At 46.8% G+C, this 21,409-nt stretch overlaps 1 protein-coding gene across 5 annotated transcripts in view; it reads left to right on the forward strand.

Annotated features, from left to right (window-relative positions):
• Window positions 1–21,409, forward strand: part of LARGE1 (LARGE xylosyl- and glucuronyltransferase 1) — a 548,382-nt gene that overhangs the window by 15,490 nt on the left and 511,483 nt on the right. For 2 of the 5 annotated variants that reach the window (XM_073900328.1, XM_073900331.1), the window contains exon 1: window positions 2,675–2,782. The exons of the other annotated variants lie outside the window; for them this stretch is intronic. The gene's annotated coding sequence lies outside the window, so the exon portion shown is untranslated. Of the gene's footprint in view, window positions 1–2,674; window positions 2,783–21,409 lie in introns of those variants that run through there. 5 annotated transcript variants of the gene reach the window in all.

A 21,409-nucleotide genomic window follows, 5' to 3' on the forward strand; every position in this document is an offset into this window, starting at 1 on the left:
GTTCATTTGATCCATGGGGGAAACTGAGGTGCAGAGATGGGGTTTTTGCCCAAGTGTAAAGCCAGAGACGGGACCCCAGTTCTGTCTGTAGAACATTTCCTCTTAGCCTCTGTCCCGTAATCCACTGGCCCAGGTGTCTTGACACTGGGATGTACATACCCCTGGGGATACATGAATGAAGCCTTTCCATGGAGGATGCAGGTGTGGATGGTTTTAAGGGATCAATTTTCAGATTTTCAGCCTCACATATGGATCCTCCGCTGAAATTGACTGGACTAAGGCCACCCCTCCCAGGTCCATGGATCATCCTTCCATTTTCCCAGTCATCCCTCCCACCCCCACTGCCCTGTTTATAAAGGCGCATCTCTTATCCAACACCAGCCTCCATCTGGTACACTGCTCTTGTGTATCAGACCCTTCAAAGGGGCCCCAAACAGAGGAACCATTTGAAATGGGTGGGTGGGAACCTTCTGCTAATTAGTGCAGGCACCGCCTCCAGGTGCTCCCTTGCAGGCTCTCTCACACTGTTTACACTTGGGGTTAGAAACAGGACGTCTGGGCCCCTTTCTCCTCGTGCTAAGGAATGACATAAATTTTTCAGATCTCAAAAACATAACTTGCTCTTGAATTTTTAAAATGAATGATGGGTCTCAGATGGTTAGGTTCTGTTTAAAAATGTGATGTGAAAGTTTTATTTTAAAGTGTTACTGTTTATAATATGCTGGGAATTCTGTCCTTAGAAATGAGTTTATGATGAAAAACTTCAGATGTCAGCCTAAGAATAGGCAAGGTGGTGCAAGTTTTTCAAATTTCAGAATTCAAAACAAGCTGGATCATTGTACTGTACTTCCCCCTAAGATACTGAAGTTTGGAGTGGACAGTCCCTCAGTTGGTTTCTGCCATGGACCCTTAGGCACCTAAATATATATGTTTTTCCCCTTAGAACGTCAGGGACATCCTAAAGCTCCTAAAGCTCATACACTGCACGCCTGATTAAGCACCCTTGAAATTATATGGGTTTTAGTCAAATGTAAACATACTTCAAATTTTGATGAAACTTTTATATATGAAGTGAGATATATAATCATGTATACCAGAGTGCCTCTTTGGCTCGTGAGGACTGTTTGAGACATAAATGGTAGAAACCCCTACCAACTGATGTTGGAAAAAGAAAAGGACTTTATCTGCTCAAGTAACTGAAAATAGAGGGAAGCATCAGGCTGTCCTGGATCTGCTCCTCAAGAAGTCATTGCCCTGTCTGCTGGCTCTGCTCGCTTGTGTGTTGGCTTCATTCTCAAGCGGTGTCCCCATGGGAAGGCAGGATGGTCCTCAGCTGTACGTCCTACCCACTGCCCCACTGCAGCTGAGGGAGAGTATCTTTTCCCCAGGAGATGTGGTGGAAGTCTTGGTCATAATCTGGTTAGAAGGGTTGAGACCACCGCCCTGGAGAGGGTGGAGGGGAGAAGCAATCAGTCCTCTTTGAATTGCTTGGAGAGTGGGGAGGGAATGGTTCCCAAGAGAAGCTGGGCTAGCAGAGACCCCCAAATGCTCAGTGGGAAGATTAGCCCAAAGATCTTAAAAGCCCTGTCAAGCCGACCACCAGTCTCTTCTCTAAAACCCTTTTATTCTCCTGGGTCTGCTTCCCTTACACGCCCTACCGGCCAATACTTGCGCTGTTATGATACCCATCTGCCCAGTGACACAGGGACATTAGTGGTACCTTCTGTTCCCTGCTTCGGTAATTTCAAGACTTTTAAGGAAATGGCCAAAAAAAAACCTCTGATGTAGTGTATTTTGTGATTTTTTTTTTCTTTTTTTAAAGACCATTAGTTATGTGATTAAAGAAAAGAAATTAAGAAATGTAGAATTTCATGTGCATCACTTTGCTTGGACTGTTGTAACAAAGGACCACAGATGGGGGTGGGGGGGTGGGGTGGGGGGCAGTTACACAACACATTTATTGCCCTGCACGTCTAGAGGCTGAAAGTCCAAGATCAGGGTCTCAGCAGGGTTGTATCTTTGGAGGCTTCTCTGCTTGGCTTGTCGATGGCCATTGTTTCTCTGTGTCTTCACATGGTCCCTCTATGTTTGTCTTGTCTCAATCTCTTCTTAGGACTCAAGTCATACCGGATTAGGGCCCCTGCCCACCCTAATGACCTCATTTAACCTTATCACCTCTTTAACCTGTCTCCAAATACAGCCAATCTCTGGGGTATCAGAGGTTAAGACTTCCACCTATGAATTTGGTGGGTGGGGTGGGGGCGGACAGAATTCAGCCCGTAACACCATCAATTGTTTCAACTTTGTTTTGAAAAATAATGTTAATGTATACACCTTGTTGAAAATGCAAATTAGTAACAGATTCACATATGCAAATGCAGACCCACCATTACAGGGGGGTAAGTTGGACTCCGTTTGTTATTTGGGTGTACTTTTCCCGTTAGGAGAAGCCGAGGGACGGCGGTGTACGGATGAGAACTGGTTGTGGGTTTGCCAACAATGCTTGGGATCGGCTGGTGGGATCTGGACCTTTCGCCTCCTTCCCTGTAGCTGCCACTGTGGCTCTGGTTCCAGTAACAAATTCCCCAAAATCCCCTGAGGGTGGACTTTGGTTGTGAAACAAGTTTTAGGACTTTTTAGAGAGTGGGGGTGGAGGCTGCCCCGAGGCAGGATTCTCCCATTCGCCCAACAGCTGGTGGCCAAAGCCAGTTTCCTGTACTCTCTCCCTTGGAGCAGGTGGATTATTTGACTTGGAGCTTTGCTGGTGCCCGGCCTGGTGGGGGTAAGAGAGAATCTCCTCATCCTCTATTTTGTGTCTTAGGGAACCAAGTCTGCAAGTGAGGGGGCCTTTATGAGTCAACTTGACCCAAGTCCCTAAAGGGCAGTTGTTGTTTCAGAAACTACTTTCTGTTCACACGCAGGGCTCATCTTTAAACCCCACAGATGACAAGCCTGCCCGTGATTCTCCTTGCTGAGCGGTGGGCACCGCTCTCACTCACACTAATTATTGTTTTAATGTGGCTCGGGTGCTCGTTGTCTGGTCTGCCGATGTTTGCAGGGAACACTGCAGCTGAAAGATGGGGGCGGGGGGGAGTGGGCAGCCACTTGTCAGATTGTCATCTCCTCATCTCAAAAACCCTCCAGATGCCTCGCCCAAATGTTGCTTACCTCCAATCCAAGAGACTTCCCTCTGCTGCAGGACGCGGTTGAAGCGAACTCTGTGCGCCCCCTGGGAGGCGGGCGAAGTTTTGGAAAATTCCATCCACGTCATAGCGCCCCTTCATGTGCCAGGGTGTGCATTGCGGTCACAGATTTAGAGGTTGCCTTTATTGAAAGGCGGTCACAGTCCCTGAGAGACTAGGACCCAGGAAGTAGAAGTTTTGACAGAACACGGTTTCTTTTTTTTTTTTATTTAAGATTTTATTTATTTATTTATTTATTCATGAGAGACAGAGGGAGAGAGAGAGAGAGAGAAGCAGAGGGAGAAGCAGGCTCCCAAGGAGCAGGGAGCCCGATGCGGGACTCGATCCCAGGACTCTGGGATCCTGACCCGAGCCGAAGGCAGATGCTTAACCATCTGAGCCACCCAGGCGCCCCTAGAGCACGGTTTCTTGTTATTTGCTGCTCTCGCCAGCTCAGCTTGGGTGAGGGGCTTACCGCCTCTGTATGGGCTTCCTGTGGCCGCTGTGACTGAGGACCAGCATCTGGGTCACCCGAGACAGCAGGAGTGTGTCGTTGCACAGTTCTGGAGGCTTGAAGTCCAGAGTCAAGCCACCTGAGGGTGTCAGCAGGGCCGTGCTCGCTCTGCTGACTCTAGGGGAGCGTCCTTCCTCGCCTCTTCCAGCTGCCGGGGTTTGCCAGGATCTTTGGCCGTCCTTGGCTGTTGCCACTCTGGTCACACGGCTGCCCGCTCCCCACGTGTCAACACATCGTCTGCCCTCTGTGCACAGCTTGGTGTCCAAATTTCCCCTGTTTTGTGAGGACATCGGTCATATTTGATTAGGGCTCACCCTAAGGACCTTATTTTAACTGGAATCTTCTCTAAAGACCCTGTTTCCAAATACAGTCACATCCTGAGGTCCTGGGGCTTAGGACTTCAGCGTCTCTTTTTGGGAGGACACAGCTCAGCCCATAGCTCCCCGAGCTTTATTCTTCCTCCTCACAAGGTCCATTATCTGTTCCCACCTCCCGCGTAAGGATCGAACACAATCACTCAGAGTCAGAGAACACTCTAGAAACTATCTCCCCGGAGTGAGGATGGCAGAATGCCCTATTGGATGTTAGATGTGTTTTATTCCTAGTTTCTGGTACCTGGTGAGCATTTGCATCTGGCACATGACATGTTTGGTGTGATTTTTCCATTAAAAGTCCGCTGGGGAGTGTGAATGTTTGACCTGAGCTGTGCGATCGCCAGAAAGTCGGAGCAGGTTGGCAGCGGACTTGCAAGGGGGAGTGCCGCCCCGGGGGTCCAGAGACTGCTGTCGCCTGTCTTCGTCCTGACCTGACTCACTGCTGCCCTGCGATCTACAGTGTGGACATACATCCCCCGAGACATCCGTCCCAACTCTTGCATCTTTCCTGGCGTGCATGGGAGTCCGTGGTAGCTCTGTTGGTTTGTTTTCATGACTTGTATTTTGATATTCAACTCTTGTTCACTGGGGCAGAGGCCAAGAATGTTTTCAGAGCCTGTTTCTTTTTTGCTTTGTCTTAGTAACTTGCAGTGGTAAGAAAAAAAAAAAAGCTACAAAACAAACGGAAAACAACCTTCGAAACCCTCAGCCCCAGACCTTGAAAGGTTTTGGAGTCTTTAACTCCCTTTTATGCACAGCTCGGTATAGGTTGCTGTCTGAATACCTGTACATCCAGATTATTTTCTTGAAGGTGCTCAGGCTGTGCTGAGATCTCACTTCTCTGTTAAGGAGATCTTGACATCCTTCCCATCAACTGGCTCAGTGTTTCCAGGGACTGTGGGTCGTCGAAGTGGCTTTGCTGTGTTTCCTCCCTTCCCTCCCTCATTCAGAGAGCACGCGTCATCTGCCGTCTGCCAGGCGCTGTGCTGGGCACTGGGGTGAGGAGACCCTGCCTGCATGGAGCTCTCCTTCCTTACGGCCTGTGGTTCATTGTGGTTCATGGCGCCTGGGCCACACACACTCCCTGCCCTCTGTCCTGTTCACGCGCAAAGCTACTTCCTTTGACATTTGCCACCTGTATTCGAGGCTAAAAGCTCCCATATATCTAACTCCACTTGGTATTTATTGGGTTGTTACACCAAATTTTGCAAAGCCAGAGGCATCGCTTGGTTAGAAGGAATCCCCTTTCTCACTCCCAAGAGGCTGCTCAGCGGGCTTTGATGATCCGTAAAACCCAGCTCCGTTTCTAACATGAGAGAGCCTGTAACTTTTTGCCTTTTCTGAATTTGAGTCCTTTATAGAGTATTTTGAGAGTTGGGCCCCGTCGGGCAGGTTTTACGTCCATGCCTCTCGGATGGGCATCAAAGTCCTGGGATCAGTTTTGTTACCTGGCTGTCTCTTGTGGTGCCACCCCTTACATTGCAAGTAGTGTTCTTCTCATGGCGAGATTTAGATGTAGTCATTGAAGCGGGAATGCCGGAAAGGACTGTTGGTGTCCCCACGCTGTGTGCAGGTGTCAGCAGCCATCTTGCAGAAGAGTGGAGAGCCATTTGTTGCCTCGTTCCCTTCTAATGGGGAAGAGTGTAAATGGGTCCTGCTGTGGGGAGCTGACCCAGCCGGTTTGATCCTTCCGGACCTCCCATTCCACTTCCTGCTGGATAAAATTGGGAGAGGACTTGTTTACAGGTTCTACAATGAGCTGTCCTGGAAAATAACTTCTCAGGGAGTAAGGGGCCGGGAGGAAGGTTTCTATGTGGATGGGAGAAGGAACGGGTAGGAGGTGTCTCTGAAAGTTGCACAGTGGGTTGGTTTTGTCTTAAGATGACTCTTGTACCCTCCTTCTGCATCTTATAGAGATGCAGACTCTTGTGGGGCTCCAAAGAGACGTGTGGACCAACTGGTTTATCTGGCAGATGGGGACACTTCTGCCCGGGAGGTCCAGGGGACCTGTCCAAGGTCACGCCAGCTTAATGTGAAACCTGGGTCCCCTGACTTCCAGCCTCTGGCTGCCTCCCCCCCAGCCCAGGCTACCTTCCACATGATTTGGTGGCTCTTTAAACATGACCAAGGCTGTTACCAGGCAGGTGTCCCCCCCCCCCCCAAGAGGTGGCCTGGCCCTCCTGGTAACGGTTGGGTACCTTTTGGGTTGCTCCAGCCGTGGCCGCATTGATGCTGGAAGCAATAGCAGGGCTGGGGCTTGTGTTTTAAGCGGGGTCTCATTGCTACGATTATTGAATGCATCTTTTAAAGATGAATATAAAACAGCTACCCTCCCAAGCAAATCATAAAACAAATTATGCCCTTGCCACCCAGAACTACAGAGAAATAGCAGGCTCTTCATGGCACAGAGAGTAATGGCTGCAATATTAAAACAATGATGCGAAAACCAGGATCCGCTAGCTGGAAGGCAGGGAGGAGAGCAGTCCCTTCATCCCCAGGGATAATGGTCTCCAGGACAGGTCCCTGTGATTTATTGTGCTTAATGTGCTTGTTTTTATTTGTCCCCTTCAACACAGAGCTTTGTCACTGAAGAGATTTGATAATGGCCTGTTTGCAGTCACTTAGACTCCGTAATAAAGCGCCACATTTTTGGCTGTCTGGAGATCCCCTGCTTCATTGGCATTCCGCCCCCCGCTTTCACCTTCACTGGCTGAGATGGGGTGGAGTGAGCACCTTCTCTGCCTCCCTGGTGTATTCTGGTCAGGCCCAACCCCTGCCCCAGAGCCGGGCTCACTTGGTGGCCGAGCGGACCCGGCCTGCCTCCCTTCTCTTCTCCTGCTATGCTCGGGCAGCAGGAAGGAACCCCTTAGTCTGCCCGTAATAATAGATCCCGGGGACTTGGTTTTCATGAACCCTCAACAAGAGTTTACTGCTCACAGCTTTTGGGGTAAGCCAAAAAATAAAAGCAGGGAAGTGGCTGTGGGAGGTTTTCCAAAAGAACAGGCTTGACTTAAAGGCCGCAGGTGTTCTGATTGAGGTGGTCAGCTGCTTTGCAGAGAAGGTGTGTCTCGTTCATTTGTTGTGAGCGAGTCAACCTGAGGTTTCATTTCAGCTTCCTCCTGGCGCCTGGGGGAAGGGAGCTCCTCAGAGGACTGGCCTCCTTCAGGCAAAACTGCCCCTGACCTGCTAAGGTGTGGACAGAGAATTCCCGAAGCAAAAGATAGAGGGAAATGCCTAGAAAAGAGACTCCCAAGTCTTTTCTAATCCCGAGTTTCCTGTCTCTGAGCACCTTTCCTGGTGTTCTGTCATCTGTCATTGGGTCTGGTCAGTGGGGAAGGCGCTCTGCTGTGGCCTCGAGGGCAGTGTTGGGAGAGACTGTCTTTCACTGTGAGCTTTTCTGAATACCGGGAGAGAACAGGTATCTAATGACAGGAAGCTCAGACAGCAAAAAAACTTCTTTAAAATGCAGAACGATCGGCAAAAGTCAAGAGCACATAAAGGATGGGTATGGGGGGTGGTCAGCATCCTGGGCACCTGTAAGAGGGGTGCCCCCCTGTAGGTGGGGTGCTGCAAACACCGTTTTGTTTGCACATTCTAGCAGGGTGACGGCCTCATTGAGGGTGAGGTGGTGCTGACACTGTTAGGTTGCTCTCGGGTCTTTATGATTCCACTGACATGAGGTACCCAGAGGAGTCAAATTCATAAGAGACAGAAAGCATGGTGGTTGCTGGGGCCTGGGGAGAGAGGAGAATGGGTGGTTAGCCCTTGATGGTTGCTGAGTTTCAGTTTGGGAAGATGAAAAAGCTCTAGAGATGGATGGTGGTGACGGTTGCACAACAATGGGAATGCATTTAATTTCACTGAATTATACACTTAAAGATGGTCGCAGTGGCAAATTTTGTTAGGTGTATTTTACCACAGGGGAAAGAATGTGCCCCCCACCTGCTGATGTTCATGCTCTTGTGTAATCCCTTGCACATGGCACGAGTGGGACTTGGATCTTGCAGTAGGACACAGCAGGGGTGATGGGATGGTGCTTCTGTGACTATGTTCGCTGGCTGACTTGCTGTAGAAGCTCTCCTTGTTGGCTTGATGAAGTCGACATGCTGGGGAAACCCACGTGGCCAGGAGCTGTGGTGACCCCCCAGCCTGCAACCAGCAAGGAGGCTAGCCCCATTGTCCTACAGTACAAGGACTCGAGCGAGCCTGTAGGTCGCTCCTCCCCCAGAGCCTGCACAGGAGGACACCCCCTGGACTCCTTGATTGCAACCTTGCATGTCTCTAAGCAGAGGACACAGCTAAGCCGTGGCCAGACTCCTGAGCTGCAGAAACCGTGAGATAATGAATGTGTGCTGGTTTCAAGGCACCAACTTGGTGGTGATTTGTTACACAGCAATAGACAACTAATACAGAGCCTCACAGGAGACTTGGTCTGGATTTATTCCATCTACCCTGGTCCCTTCAGACCTCCATCTTCCCTTCTTGTCCACTGGGAGTGTGCAGATCTTTCTATTTTCTGTTTATGTTCACTTACATTCATTGTTAGAGCCACTTCACCCTTCTGGTTCCTTCCGACTCGCCTTTGGTTTTGTGGTTTGAGGGGATGGGACACATCCCCTGTTGGCGGGAAGAAGAGTAGTTTTCTGTGCAATGAGGGACTTTGCCAGAGACTCGGTACCAGCTCCACTTACCTGGGCAGGTGAGTGCTTCTCTCCATCCCTCACCTGCTTGCGCATTGGCCAGTAGCTTAACCTGATCTCTTGCCTCTCAGTTACAGTGCTCACTCTACAAATGCAGGCAATCACATTTTCTGCGGTGGCTCTGATTTCAAAGATTCTGCCCCATTTGTTGTCCCCGTAAACCATGAAACTGTCCCAGATGCTCTGTTTGGTATCTGAACTCTTTTTGGACTGGCTCCCTTGCAGTGAATCAATAAGAGCTGTTGCCATTTTTTGAGCACCTGCTGTATGTCAGACCCGTGATTAATGATTCCCCTTGTGTCTTCCCATCAGCCCCGGTGAGGTGGATATCATGAAGCCTGATTTACACAGGAGCATGCTGAGATGCACTGGGGTTTATTTTCCTGTCCAAGGTCACACGGAGAGCGTGTATGTCCAAACCAGGATTAGAACTCTGAAACTGTCCTCTAACTTGTCTGGGCTCACTGCCTCGGAAGAGGATGGGGGTATTCCTGCCAGGTCCTGTGTCCCAGTTTTGCTTGGAAAATAGGGTTGCTGCACACAGGCCACCTGGAGGTTTCTGATAATTTCTTCCTGGTGGACCCCGGCGGGACAATGTGGGGTAGAGGGCACAGCTGAACCCTCAAGCTGAAATAGGGAGGGAGACCAGGTGGTCAGGAAGGGAGGTTCCAGTTGGGCTTGGCAGCCCTGGTGGGCAGAATGAAGGGTCCAAAGTGGTTCTCAGCCTTGGCTGTATGTTGGAATCATCTGGAGAGCTTTAACATCTACTGATGTCTGGGTCCCACCTCCAGAAATTTTGATTCAACTGGTTTGGGCTGCAGCTTCGGTACGGAGGATCCAAAACTCCCCAGGAGATTAGCACATGCAGCTGAGATTCAGCACTGCAAGGAGGCCCTCCACGTGGCAGGAGCTTGGGCAGGGAGTCGAGTGGACAGAGGCCAAGGGTACGGGCATGGTCCCAAACACCACCACACCCCCCCCTCCCATTTAGAGGCAGACTCTGTGTTTATAGCCTTGGTCTTATAGAGTCCAGCCCACAGGACTGGCTTCCAGGAGCCCAGTTCGGGGACCCAGTGAGGCAAGGTCATAGTTTGCTATGGATTTGGTGGAGTCCTTCCATCTTTAGTGCCATCATCTCATCCCTATTCAGCACACAGTGAAGGGGAGAGAGGGGTGGGGATCCACACCCCAAAGGCCTTACTAAGTCAGCTGCTCATGTCTGCATGGACTGCTTTTTGTTATTGTCTGGAGTTAGTGGTTAAATCTGGGGTGTGCCATTTCCCACGTAGCTGGAGTGCCTCTTGATGAGTGATGGTAGATTGCAGTCATCTCCTGGGTAGGACCCGAGGTTTGATCCGCTGGACTGAATGGCATGATGACTTACCCGTCATGGGTGCTGTGTACAGCCTCAGCTGGTGATTGGTTCAAAAAGCTTTTGAGAGTTGAAGCACAGAGAGCCTGAGGTCACTTGGGGAAGGGACACGCTTAGTGATTTTTTGCCCTGTTTAATTTGTAACTCTGTGTTAACTCCACCCACCGCCTTCTGCACCCTGCTCTATTTTTTTCTATATGTAGTGTCTACTGTTTGTTAATTCACTGTGTGATTTGCTTGAATGTAAGCTGATGGCGGCAGGTATGTCTGTCCCCTTACATCTTGCACACGGAAGGCTCTCGAAAATATTTGCTGCATGAAGGAACAAATGGTGGCTTGTAGCTGGTATCCTTGGGACCCAGAGGGGGAAACGGACTCATCTAAGACTTTTTCCCTTGGTTGAGCTCTGGGAGGAGCTGCAGGCTTTCCTAGGTCAGGAGGAATGGAGAGCTATGGGTTAATTTTCTTTTACCTGTCCTCTTAGAGCGGATGTCTTCTTTCTTAATTAAAATGTATTTTTTTTTTTTTTTAGCAGTTACCTTGTAATGGAAAATGACAATTCTGCAGGCTTTAGTCTTTTATGTCTTCCAAACTGAGCCCTTTCCCCTGCTGTGGCTTCAATAATGTATCATTTCATAAGTTCACGGACTTTAATGTGCTTCTGCTGAGCCTCTAGTCTCAGGTAGGTGGTTAAATGAAAATTAACCATCGTGGGTTTGGTTCAAAGTCACCTCTTCACCTTCTCCTTTTGTATCCTCTCCCTCACCTCATGTATGCAAAACAACGTCACGTTTTTCTTCTTTTAGTGAGAGGGCGTGATGTGTGTGTGCATGCGGGCTCCCGTGTGTGAATGGATATATTGATTTATTTCATAATCTGAGATCCATGAAAAACATAACAATGTGTACAGACAAGGTTTTGAAATTTTGCCTCTCCAGCTAAAGTACAGTGGAGTCTAGGGACTGGACTGGACTGGAGAAAACTAGTTAATGAGAGTGTTGCTGTCGTACCAGATTTAGGACTCACAGTGGCTGCTGGTGAATTGTCATGTGTCTTGACAAGTCTCTGAAAGCCACTCCATTTTCATTCATTCATTCATTCACTCATTCATTCATTCATTCATTCAGTGCCTGAGGATTATTTTTTCATGTCGGAAGGCTCCTGGGTGGTGGATGTGATATGCCCTGTGCATTAACGGTCTCGATTTTCATACCTTTCTGAATTCTTGGAATTCATACCTAAAGTTTGTGGTATATTTCTGCCACTTTTGAGTTTGGACTCAACCGGGTGACTTGCTCTGACCTGAAGGATGAGGCAGAGGTGACGGTGTGCTAGCTCTGACCCTAGACTTTAGATGACCTTATGTTTTCTGCTTTTCTTTCCCACTCTGTGCCTTTGCCACGAGAGCAGCATGCCCTGGTAGCCTGCTCTTCTGAGGAGGTGCAGGATGAGAGACACTTGGAGCAGAGCCTGCAGTGAGAAGCTAAGCCCACCTTAGATCTGCTGAGTCCCAGCTGACCTGCAGATGCTTGAGTGAAGATAAGTGATGGTTGCCTCCAGACACTGCTTTCTGGGAGGGTTTGTTACACAGCCTTATGATGTGACAGGTGGCCCAATAGAAGGATATTAAATTCACTCAGATATGGATCCTCAGGTCTTGGAGCTTGGGGACGGTGGTGGTGGGGCCGGGACAAGATCATTAGCTCCCATAGGGCAGAGAAGGTGCTTCAGTGGCCTAAGAAAAGACTCAGTAAAGGTAGTTCAAGGAAGGAGAGTGTGCTGGGCGAATGATCAGGGAAGGCCTCAAGGAAGGAGTGGCCTTTTGAGAAGGTGTTCTTTGACTATGTTATCAAAGTTCAGAATTGAGGACCATTGACTGCGTTTCTGAGTTTAGAATATGTGATGTTTCAAAATTGATTTCTCATCAAAGCTAATAGCATTGATGCCAACTTCCCATTAAATATCTTATGACTTCGCTTTCACTGGACCAAAGAAGACTCCTTGTTTATTATGTTACGTTAATCACCATACATTACATCATTAGTTTTTGATGTAGTGTTCCATGATTCATTGTTTGCATATATCACCCAGTGCTCCATTCAATACGTGCCCTCTTTAATACCCATCACCAGGCTAACCCATCCCCCTCCCCCCCTCCCCTCCAGAACCCTTAGTTCGTTTCTCAGAGTCCATAGCCTCTCGTGGTTCATCTCCCCCTCCCAATTTCCCCCCTTCATTTTCCCCTTCCTACTGTCTTTTTTTTAACATACAATGTATTATTTGTTTCAGAGCTACAGATCTATGATTCAACAGTCTTACACAATTCACAGTGCTCACCATAGCACATACCCTCCCCAATGTCTATCACCCAGCCACCCCATCCCTCCCACCCCCCACCACTCCAGCAACCCTCAGTTTGTTTCCTGGGATTAAGAATTCCTCATATCAGTGAGATCATATGATACATGTCTTTCTCTGACTTATTTCACTCAGCATAATACACTCCAGTTCTATCCACATGGTTGCAAATGGCAAGATCTCATTCCTTTTGATGATGGCTGCATAATATTCCATTGTATATATATACCACATCTTTATCCATTCATCTGTCGATGGACATCTTGACTCTTTTCCACAGTTTGGCTATTGTGGACATTGCTGCTATAAACATCAGGGTGCACACCCCTTCGGATCCCTACATTTGTATCTTTGGGGTAAATACCCAGTAGTGCAATTGCTGGGTTGTATGGTGGCTCTATTTTCAACTGTTTGAGGAACCTCCATACTGTTTTCCAGAGTGGTTGCACCAGCTTGCATTCCCACCAACAGAGTAGGAGGGTTCCCCTTTCTCCGCATCCCCGCCAACATCTGTCGTTTCCTGACTTGTTAATTTTAGCCATTCTGACTGGTGTGAGGTGGTATCTCATTGAGGTTTTGATTTGGATTTCCTTATGCCGAGCGATGTTGAGCACTTTTTCAGTGTGTCTGTTGGCCATTGGATGTCTTCTTTGGAAAAATGTCTGTTCATGTCTTCTGCCCATTTCTTGATTGGATTATTTGTTCTTTGGGTGTTGAGTTTCATAAGTTCTTTATAGATTTTGGATTGTAGCCCTTTATCTGATATGTCATTTGCAAATAATCTTCTCCCATTCTGTCGGTTGTCTTTTGGTTTTGTGGACTGTTTCCTTTGCTGTGCAAAAGCTTTTTATCTTGATGAAGTCCTGATAGTTCATTTTGGCCCTTGCTTCCCTTGCCTTTGGAGATGTTTCTAGGAAGAAGTTGCTGCAGCTGAGGTCGAAGAGGTTGCTGCCTGTGTTCTCCTTTAGGATTTGGATGGACTCTCCTGTCTCACGTTTAGGTCTTTCAACCATTTGGAGTCTATTTTTGTGTGTGGTGTAAGGAAATGGTCCAGTTTCATTCTTCTGCATGTGGCTGTCCAATTTTCCCAACACCATTTGTTGAAGAGACTGTCTTTTTTCCATTGGACGTTCTTTCCCGCTTTGCCAAAGATGAGTTGACCATAGAGTTGAGGGTCCATTTCTGGGCTCTCGATTCTGTTCCATTGATCGATGTGTCTGTTTTTGTGCCAGTACCATACTGTCTTGATGATGACAGCTTTGTAATAGAGCTGGAAGTCCGGAATTGTGATGCCGCCAGCTTTGCTTTTCTTTTTCAACATTCCTCTGGCCCTTCGGGGTCTTTTCTCATTCCATACAGATTTTAGGATTATTTCTAAAATAATTATTTCCATTTCTTTGAAAAAAGTGGATGGTATTTTGATAGGGATTGCATTAAATGTGTAGATTGCTCTAGGTAGCATTGACATCTTCACAATATTTATTCTCCCAATCCATGAGCATGGAATGTTTTTCCATTTCTTTGTGTCTTCCTCAGTTTCTTTCATGAGTATTTTATAGTTTTCTTAGTACAGATTCTTTGCCTCTTTGGTTAGATTCATTCCCAGGTATCTTACGGTTTTGGGTGCAATTGTAAATGGGATCGACTCCTTAATTTCTCTTTCTTCTGTCTTGTTGTTGGTGTATAGGAATGCCACTGATTTCTGTGCATTGATTTTATAGCCTGCCACTTTACTGAATTCCTGTATGAGTTCTAGCAGTTTTGGGGTGGAGTCTTTTGGGTTTTTCACATAAAGTATCATATCATCTGCAAAGAGTGAGAGTTTGACTTCTTCCTTGCCGATTTGGATGCCTTTGATTTCTTTTTGTTGTCTGATTGCTGTGGCTAGGACTTCTAATACTATGTTGAATAGCAGTGGTGAGAGTGGACATCCCTGCTGCATTCCTGACCTTAGGGGAAAAGCTCTCAGTTTTTCCCCATTGAGAATGATATTCGCTGTGGGTTTTTCATAGATGGCTTTTATGATATTGAGGTATGTACCCTCTATCCCTATACTCTGAAGAGTTTTGATCAAGAAAGGATGCTGTACTTTGTCAAATGCTTTTTCTGCATTTATTGAGAGGATCATATGATTCTTGTTCTTTTATTAATGTATTGTATCACATTGATTGATTTGTGGATGTTGAACCAACCTTGCAGCCCAGGAATAAATCCCGTTTGGTCATGGTGAATAGTCCTTTTAATGTACTGTTGGATCCTATTGGCTAGTATTTTGGTGAGAGTTTTTGCATCCATGTTCATCAGGGATATTGGTCTGTAATTCTCCTTTTTGATGGGGTCTTTGTCAGGTTTTCGGATCAAGGTAATGGTGGCCTCATAAAGTGAGTTTAGAAGTTTTCCTCCCATTTCTATTTTTTGAAACAGTTTCAGAAGAATAGGTATTAATTCTTCTTTAAATGTTTGGTAGAATTCGCTTGGGAAGCCATCTGGCCCTGGGCTCTTGTTTGTTGGGAGATTTTTGATGACTGCTTCAATTTCTTCAGTGGTTATAGGTCTGTTCAGGTTTTCTTTTTCTTCCTGGTTCAGTTTTGCTAGTTGATACATCTCTAGGAATGCATCCATTTCTTCCAGATTATCTAATTTGCCAGCATAGAGTTGCTCATAATATGTTTTTATAATTGTTTGTATTTCTTTGGTGTTGGTTGTGATCTCCTTCATTCATAATTTTGTTTATTTGTGTCATTTTTCTTTTTGCTAAGTCTGGCCAAGGGTATATCAGTCTCATTAAATCTTTCAAAGAACCAGTTCCTAGTTTTGTTGATCTCTTCTACTGTTCTTTTGGTTTCTATTTCATTGATTTCTGCTCTGATCTTTATTAGTTCTCTTCTCCTACTGGGTTTAGGCTTTATCTGCTGTTCTTTCTCCAGCTCCTTTAGGTGTAGGGTTTGGTTGTGTATTTGAGACCTTTCTTGTTTCTTGAGAAAGGCTTGTATTGCTATATACTTTCCTCTCAGGACTGCCTTTGCTGTATCCCAAAGATTTTGAACAGTTGTGTTTTCATTTTCATTTGTTTCCATGAATTTTTTAAATTCTTCTTTAATTTCCTGGTTGACTCATTCATTCTTTAGTAAGATGCTCTTTAGCCTCCATGTATTTGAGTTCTTTCCGACTTTCCTCTTGTGATTGAGTTCTAGTTTCAAAGCGTTGTGGTCCAAAAATAGGCAGGGAATGATCCCAGTCTTTTGGTACCAGTTGAGACCTGATTTGTGACCTAGGATGTATTCTATTCTGGAGAATGTTCCATGGGCACTAGAGAAGAATGTGGATTCTGTTGTTTTGAGATGGAATGTTCTTAATATATCTGTGAAGTCCATTGGACCAAAGAAGACTCTTAAGACTTAAAGGTACCTTGGTGTCAGAGAGCAGCAGCCCCCTTTGATGACCACCAATATTTACGATGCTTATCACAAAGAACTGCCCAGTGTGTATTTGGCATGCCTACTGAGTGCCAGGGATGTGGCTGCTCAGCACTTCATAGGCACGATCTCATGTAATCCTCATCATCACCTAAGAAGCAGTGATAGCTACTAATGTTAATTCCATTTTCCAGGTAAATTAAGCAAGCCAGAGAGGGTAGGTAACTTGCTAAGCCATTCAGTAACATTCTACTCCCTGTACCTGTCTCTCCCATTAGATTGACATCCTCTCCATTCATTTTTGTATGACTAGCACATAGGATGATGTTTTGCACACGTAGGTGCCCAGATGGCATCTGTTAAATGAAAAAAATGAATAAATCTGTTAAGAAGGACTAGTGTTTGTATGGAAATTATAGCTGGTAAGGAGACAGGTTTCTGGATTGATCTTTATAAAACAATGAGGCCAGGTCAGTGATGGAGATCCTAGAAATATTTATAGGTATTGGGGAGAGCACAGAAGAGATAGGTGGCACCTTCTGGAAGTGGTGAACCCCTTTTTTTTTTATTTATTTATTTGAGAGAGAGAGAATGAGAGCCAGAGAGCACGAGAGGGAAGAGGGTCAGAGGGAGAAGCAGACTCCCTGCTGAGCAGGGAGCCCGATGTGGGACTCGATCCCGGGACTCCAGGATCATGACCTGAGCCGAAGGCAGTTGCTTAACCAACTGAGCCATCCAGGCACCCATGGAAGTGGTGAACTCTGAGATGAGTCGCCAATGAGTCTGAATTCGGCAATGGAGAAGCAAGGGGCTTCCCTGCAGAGGAGCTGTGAGTTTATAGAAACCATACACCCATCCCCCAGTGCCCAGCGTGGCTTCTGGGACGTGGCAGCTGCTCATTTATAAGTGTTTGTTGTTCTGGTCTGTTGGGTGGGGGGGGTGCTTGCAGTGAACCTTGTGAGCTCTTGTGACCAACAAAGCTGTGAAAACTTGAGTCTCTACAATCTCATAACCTTTTTGTTTCCAGCTTCCCTAGTGCTTGTCACTTTAGGGAAACTGAGGCAGCCTAGCAGAAGGAACTGGGATCCATTCTTGTCTTAAACAACTTGAGGAATTTTCGCCTAGTAAGCCTGGCTCATCACCAAGATAATGATTCTCTTGAAGAGAGCTAGGAATTCTGAATTCTGCAGGTTTTGAATAAATTTGGAGTGGCTCGTGCTAGTTCAAACCTCAGTAGGCTTAGACCCAGCGACTCTCGGGTTTTGAAACTATTTACTGATGACTCTCAACTTGACCCAGACCTGAATCCTGGCCCCAGCATTTATTTACCCGGGAGAATTTGGTGACGTTCTGCAATAGTTTTCCGAGCCTCTGTTTCTTCATCTGTGAAATCAAGATAAAAATCCACATCCTAGAGTTATACAGGTTAATTAAAAGAAAAAAAAAAAAGCTAGGATTTATTTATTTTTTTCTTTTTTGGTTTCAGCAGCAGCTATGCACCAGGAACTCTTTTTAACCTCTGCATGAATGGATTCATTTGACATTTTGAATCCTCGCAGAAAACCCTGTGATGGGATAAATTGGATGATCCCCACGTTACAAATGAAGTTTGATAACTCCACTAATAGCTACAGGGCTAAGGTGGGGGAGAACTAGTATTTGAACCCCCCAGGGTCATGCTCCTAACCCTTCAGCTGTACTGAGTCCATCCCTAAAACTTAGTAGGTAACCACAGATCTTTGGTTTCCTATCCCCTTCTCTTTGCAGACCTGTCCACCATTGTTCTTTGCCGCTCCTGAGGAACCAGTGTGTCTGCCATGCTTGGAAGGTTTTGGCAGGCGTCAGCCGGGGTCCCTGTTTATGGGCAGACACTTGGGGGCATCCCTTTCAGCGCTGACATGGCTGGTCATTTGTGTTTGCCTATGTGTTTATCATTGTTTATCCTGGGAGATTGCGTACCCCACCAGGGGCAGGGACTGTGTCTATTTTCCTGTATTTCTGGCACTGAGCTTAGGACCTTTTCCGCTTTGTGAGCACTCTGTAAATAGCAAATGCGTGAATCAATTTCTGTTCGCTTCTCGTCTCCTCTGCCTCCTGGTCACTCAGACCACTCTCCGTTTCAGACCCAGTTCAAATGATCCCACCCACTTACAGGGGAGTTAGCCGCTTGAGCCTGTATCTATTATACTGGCATCTTATATGGGTGCTTTGCTGAGTGTTGGCGGTGTCTCCTTTCCTCCCTGCTGGTGAGTGCCTGCAGGACCCCCAGCAGATGGCAGGCCCAGAGCCCACCTTCCCAGATCGGATGTTCTCAGAAAGCGCGACGGACTTGAGTTGATGGAACAGAGGCCCTATTTGACTTTTGCCTCTGTTAGAACTTCAGAGGCAACTAAGAGGGGAAAAAAAAGTTTATTTCAGGAAACTATTTTGCATAGTTTCTAAATATGTATTATTCCACTTCAAACTTATGAATGGATGGACTGCAAAGGATACGTTTTCTTTTCTCCTGCTGAGAAAGGTGTCATAAATGGTGCTAAGGAATACTGGTTGGGACACAGAAGTCCACCTGGTCCCAGAGGGAGTGAAACTCCAGGACCTTTGCCACAACGTTGTCAGACAGCCACACGTGCAAATCTGACAATTAAAACGGGAAGGTGATACAGAGGAATCAATGTTTTTCATTTATATTGAATGAGGAGGCTTGAGGACAAGCTCATGTAGTTAAAAGGAAAACCACGGTGCTTCTGAGGGGAGCTGGGGAAGAATTCTGGAGACACCTGTTGTTTACAATTCAAAGGAGAGGGGGAATGAGGTGAGGGGCTGCACTGAGCCCAAGCCTGAGGATCAGACAGACCTCGATTAAATTGGGTGCTCGAGGGGCGCCTGGGTGGCTCAGTCGTTAAGTGTCTGCCTTCGGCTCAGGTCACGATCCCAGGGTCCTGGGATTGAGCCCCGCATCGGGCTCCTTGCTCAGTGGGGAGCCTGCTTCTCCCTCTCCCACTCCCCCTGCTTGTGTTCCCTCTCTAGCTGTGTCTCTTTCTGTCAAATAAATAAATCTTTAAAAAAGATAAAAACAAATAAATTCGGTGCTTGACTAAGTGGGTGACTGACTCTTAAGTAAGTTACTAAAAACATTCCTGGCTTTCTCATCTCCACAATGGGTGAGGTATTTTATGAAACTGAGTATGGTGTGAGGACATATTGGAGGTGCTTTTAGGTAGGAGGGCTTCCGTGAATGTTAGCCCCTTTCTCACCCCCGTGTGTGCTCAAGTACTGGCCCTCACAAGCATAATTATTGCATTTATCCACAATACATACACTATGTCTGAGACTGGAAGCAAAGTGGAGAGGCGGTTGAAATGGCAACGGGGAGGGATTTTTTTTGAGGGTGTGGAGATTTTTGACATGTGGAAGGGAAGAGGGTCATTCACTAGGACTTTGTGTCTCAAAGTGTCCCTTCATGGGCTTACAGGTGTTCTCCTGGAGACTTCTTTTTTCCCAATTAAATTTTTCTAAATTGACATTTTGTTGTCATCTCAAATTAATGTAAGTATCTTCTGCGCCATCTGCATGACCACCTCTAACCAGATACTGGCCCTGGATCTGCACCAGCCAGACATTGCTTTGGCATCAAGTGGTTACTGTTCAATTAAGTGAAGCTCATGAGGGAAGGATGGGGATGCTTATGGTGACGGAGGCATCTGGGCCATTCCACAGTGTTTCCAACATCAAGGAGGCACAAGGCGGGGGGGCAGTGTGGGGGCGCTAACCTCAAAAGACTCTGGTTGACCTGAGCAGAGGAAACCATATTCCCTGGAGAAAGTGCTGGTTTAGGTTCAGCATTGACCATCACGTTGATTTAATTTAAACTTACACTGATGTTGAACTTTAAAAAGCAACAACAACCAGGTACCTGGTAAATTTATTGCCTTCAAGGTTGTGTTAGAACCCCTGGTCCTGGGTGTGCAGCCCCCATTGGATGTTTGTGCCCCCTGCTCTTCACTTGGCAATCTGCTCTCATCCACCACCACTGCCCTGGAACTCCCCAACCTCAGTTTACCTACCAGCCCTCAATCCTCACACTGCCTTGTTCAGGTCAAAACTTGCAGACTGTGTGTGTGTGTGTGGGGGGGGTGGGTGGTTTTTTTTTTAAGATTGTGTTTATTGATTTATTTTAGAGAGAGAGAGAGGGAGGGAAAGCACACGCATGCAAGTGGCAGACGGAGAGGGAGGGGGAGAGAGAATCTTAAGCAGACTCTGCGCTGTGTGGAGCCTGATGTGGGGCTCGATCTCACAACCCTGAGATCATGATGTGAGCTGAAATCAAGAGTGAAACACTCAACCAACTGAGCCACCCAGGCACCCTAATCTTCTGTGTTTTTAAAAGAGCTTTGCGACCATTTTCCCAGTTGATTTTTATAGTTTTGGTGGGATGTTTTGGTTCATTTCTTGGGTGATTTGCTAGAGTGGAAGTTTCATGAGGGCTGGGGGTACTCTTTATTACCCTATCTGTAGCACTTGGCACAGTTCCTGGCACTTAGCCCTCAATAAATATTTATTTAAATCATTTTTAAAATTTTAACGTTTTATATTTTATTGCCTAAATAACACTGGAATAATAAAAGCTAAGCCAAAACAAGGGTTCCCTGCCAACTTTTTTTCTACACACGTGGCCCCTGGTCATTCAGGTTGGGGGACATTGTGTAAGAGGGATTGCCCAAGAGAGAATGGCCGTGCTCCTGGTGGAGGAAGGTGGGACGTAGGAATGTATTGGGTCCCTGTGTACCTGCTGAGCACCAGTGGGGCAGGACTGCCCTGGGTCAGTGTCTGGTGGATCCAAGAAGAGGGACGTGGGCAGCCTGCAGCTCACTTTGGCTACTTATCTGGGATGCTGACCAGGGAGTTTGTCATTTAAGCCCACCCTTTGTAGATTGAGTGTCTCCTAGAAGGTCAGTATAAGGGCTATGTTCTTGTCCTTTATGAAGTTTGGAGAGACTCAGGCTTGAACGGGAGGTGAGTAGGAAATTGTAGCTCAGGTGAACCCACGCTTTCCTCTGGAGGGTGGCTGACCTGTTTATGCCTGTGTTCAACTTCTTAATGGGTGTTACTCACTGGATTTCATCATAATTATAACTTTGTTCTAACCGCCTTTTACAGGTCACAGCACACAAACAAGCCTTTTATTGCTCTGTCAATAAATACTATAAGGTCCTTACTGCAACCATGGGAGGTGGATATGGGATCAACATTCCTGTTTTGCAGATAAACAGACTGAGGCTTCGAGAGATTGATTTGAACTTGGGTCTTAGGACTTCAAAGTCTGTCACCTCCACCTGTCACTGGGCCATCGAAAGGAAGGTGTGCTTCTGGATTCCAGTCTGGAGTTTCAGCTGCTCCCCCCTGCTGAGGGTCACCTAGGACACACACCAGCTTGTGACAGAGTGACTCAGTAGCAACTTTATTATATTCTCAGCAACCGAAAAAGGGATAGAT

This window comes from Callorhinus ursinus, unplaced genomic scaffold, assembly GCF_003265705.2.
Source record: "Callorhinus ursinus isolate GAN/ISIS: 27379988/994484 unplaced genomic scaffold, GSC_fseal_2.0 scaffold14, whole genome shotgun sequence".
Taxonomy (NCBI): Eukaryota; Metazoa; Chordata; class Mammalia; order Carnivora; family Otariidae; genus Callorhinus; species Callorhinus ursinus.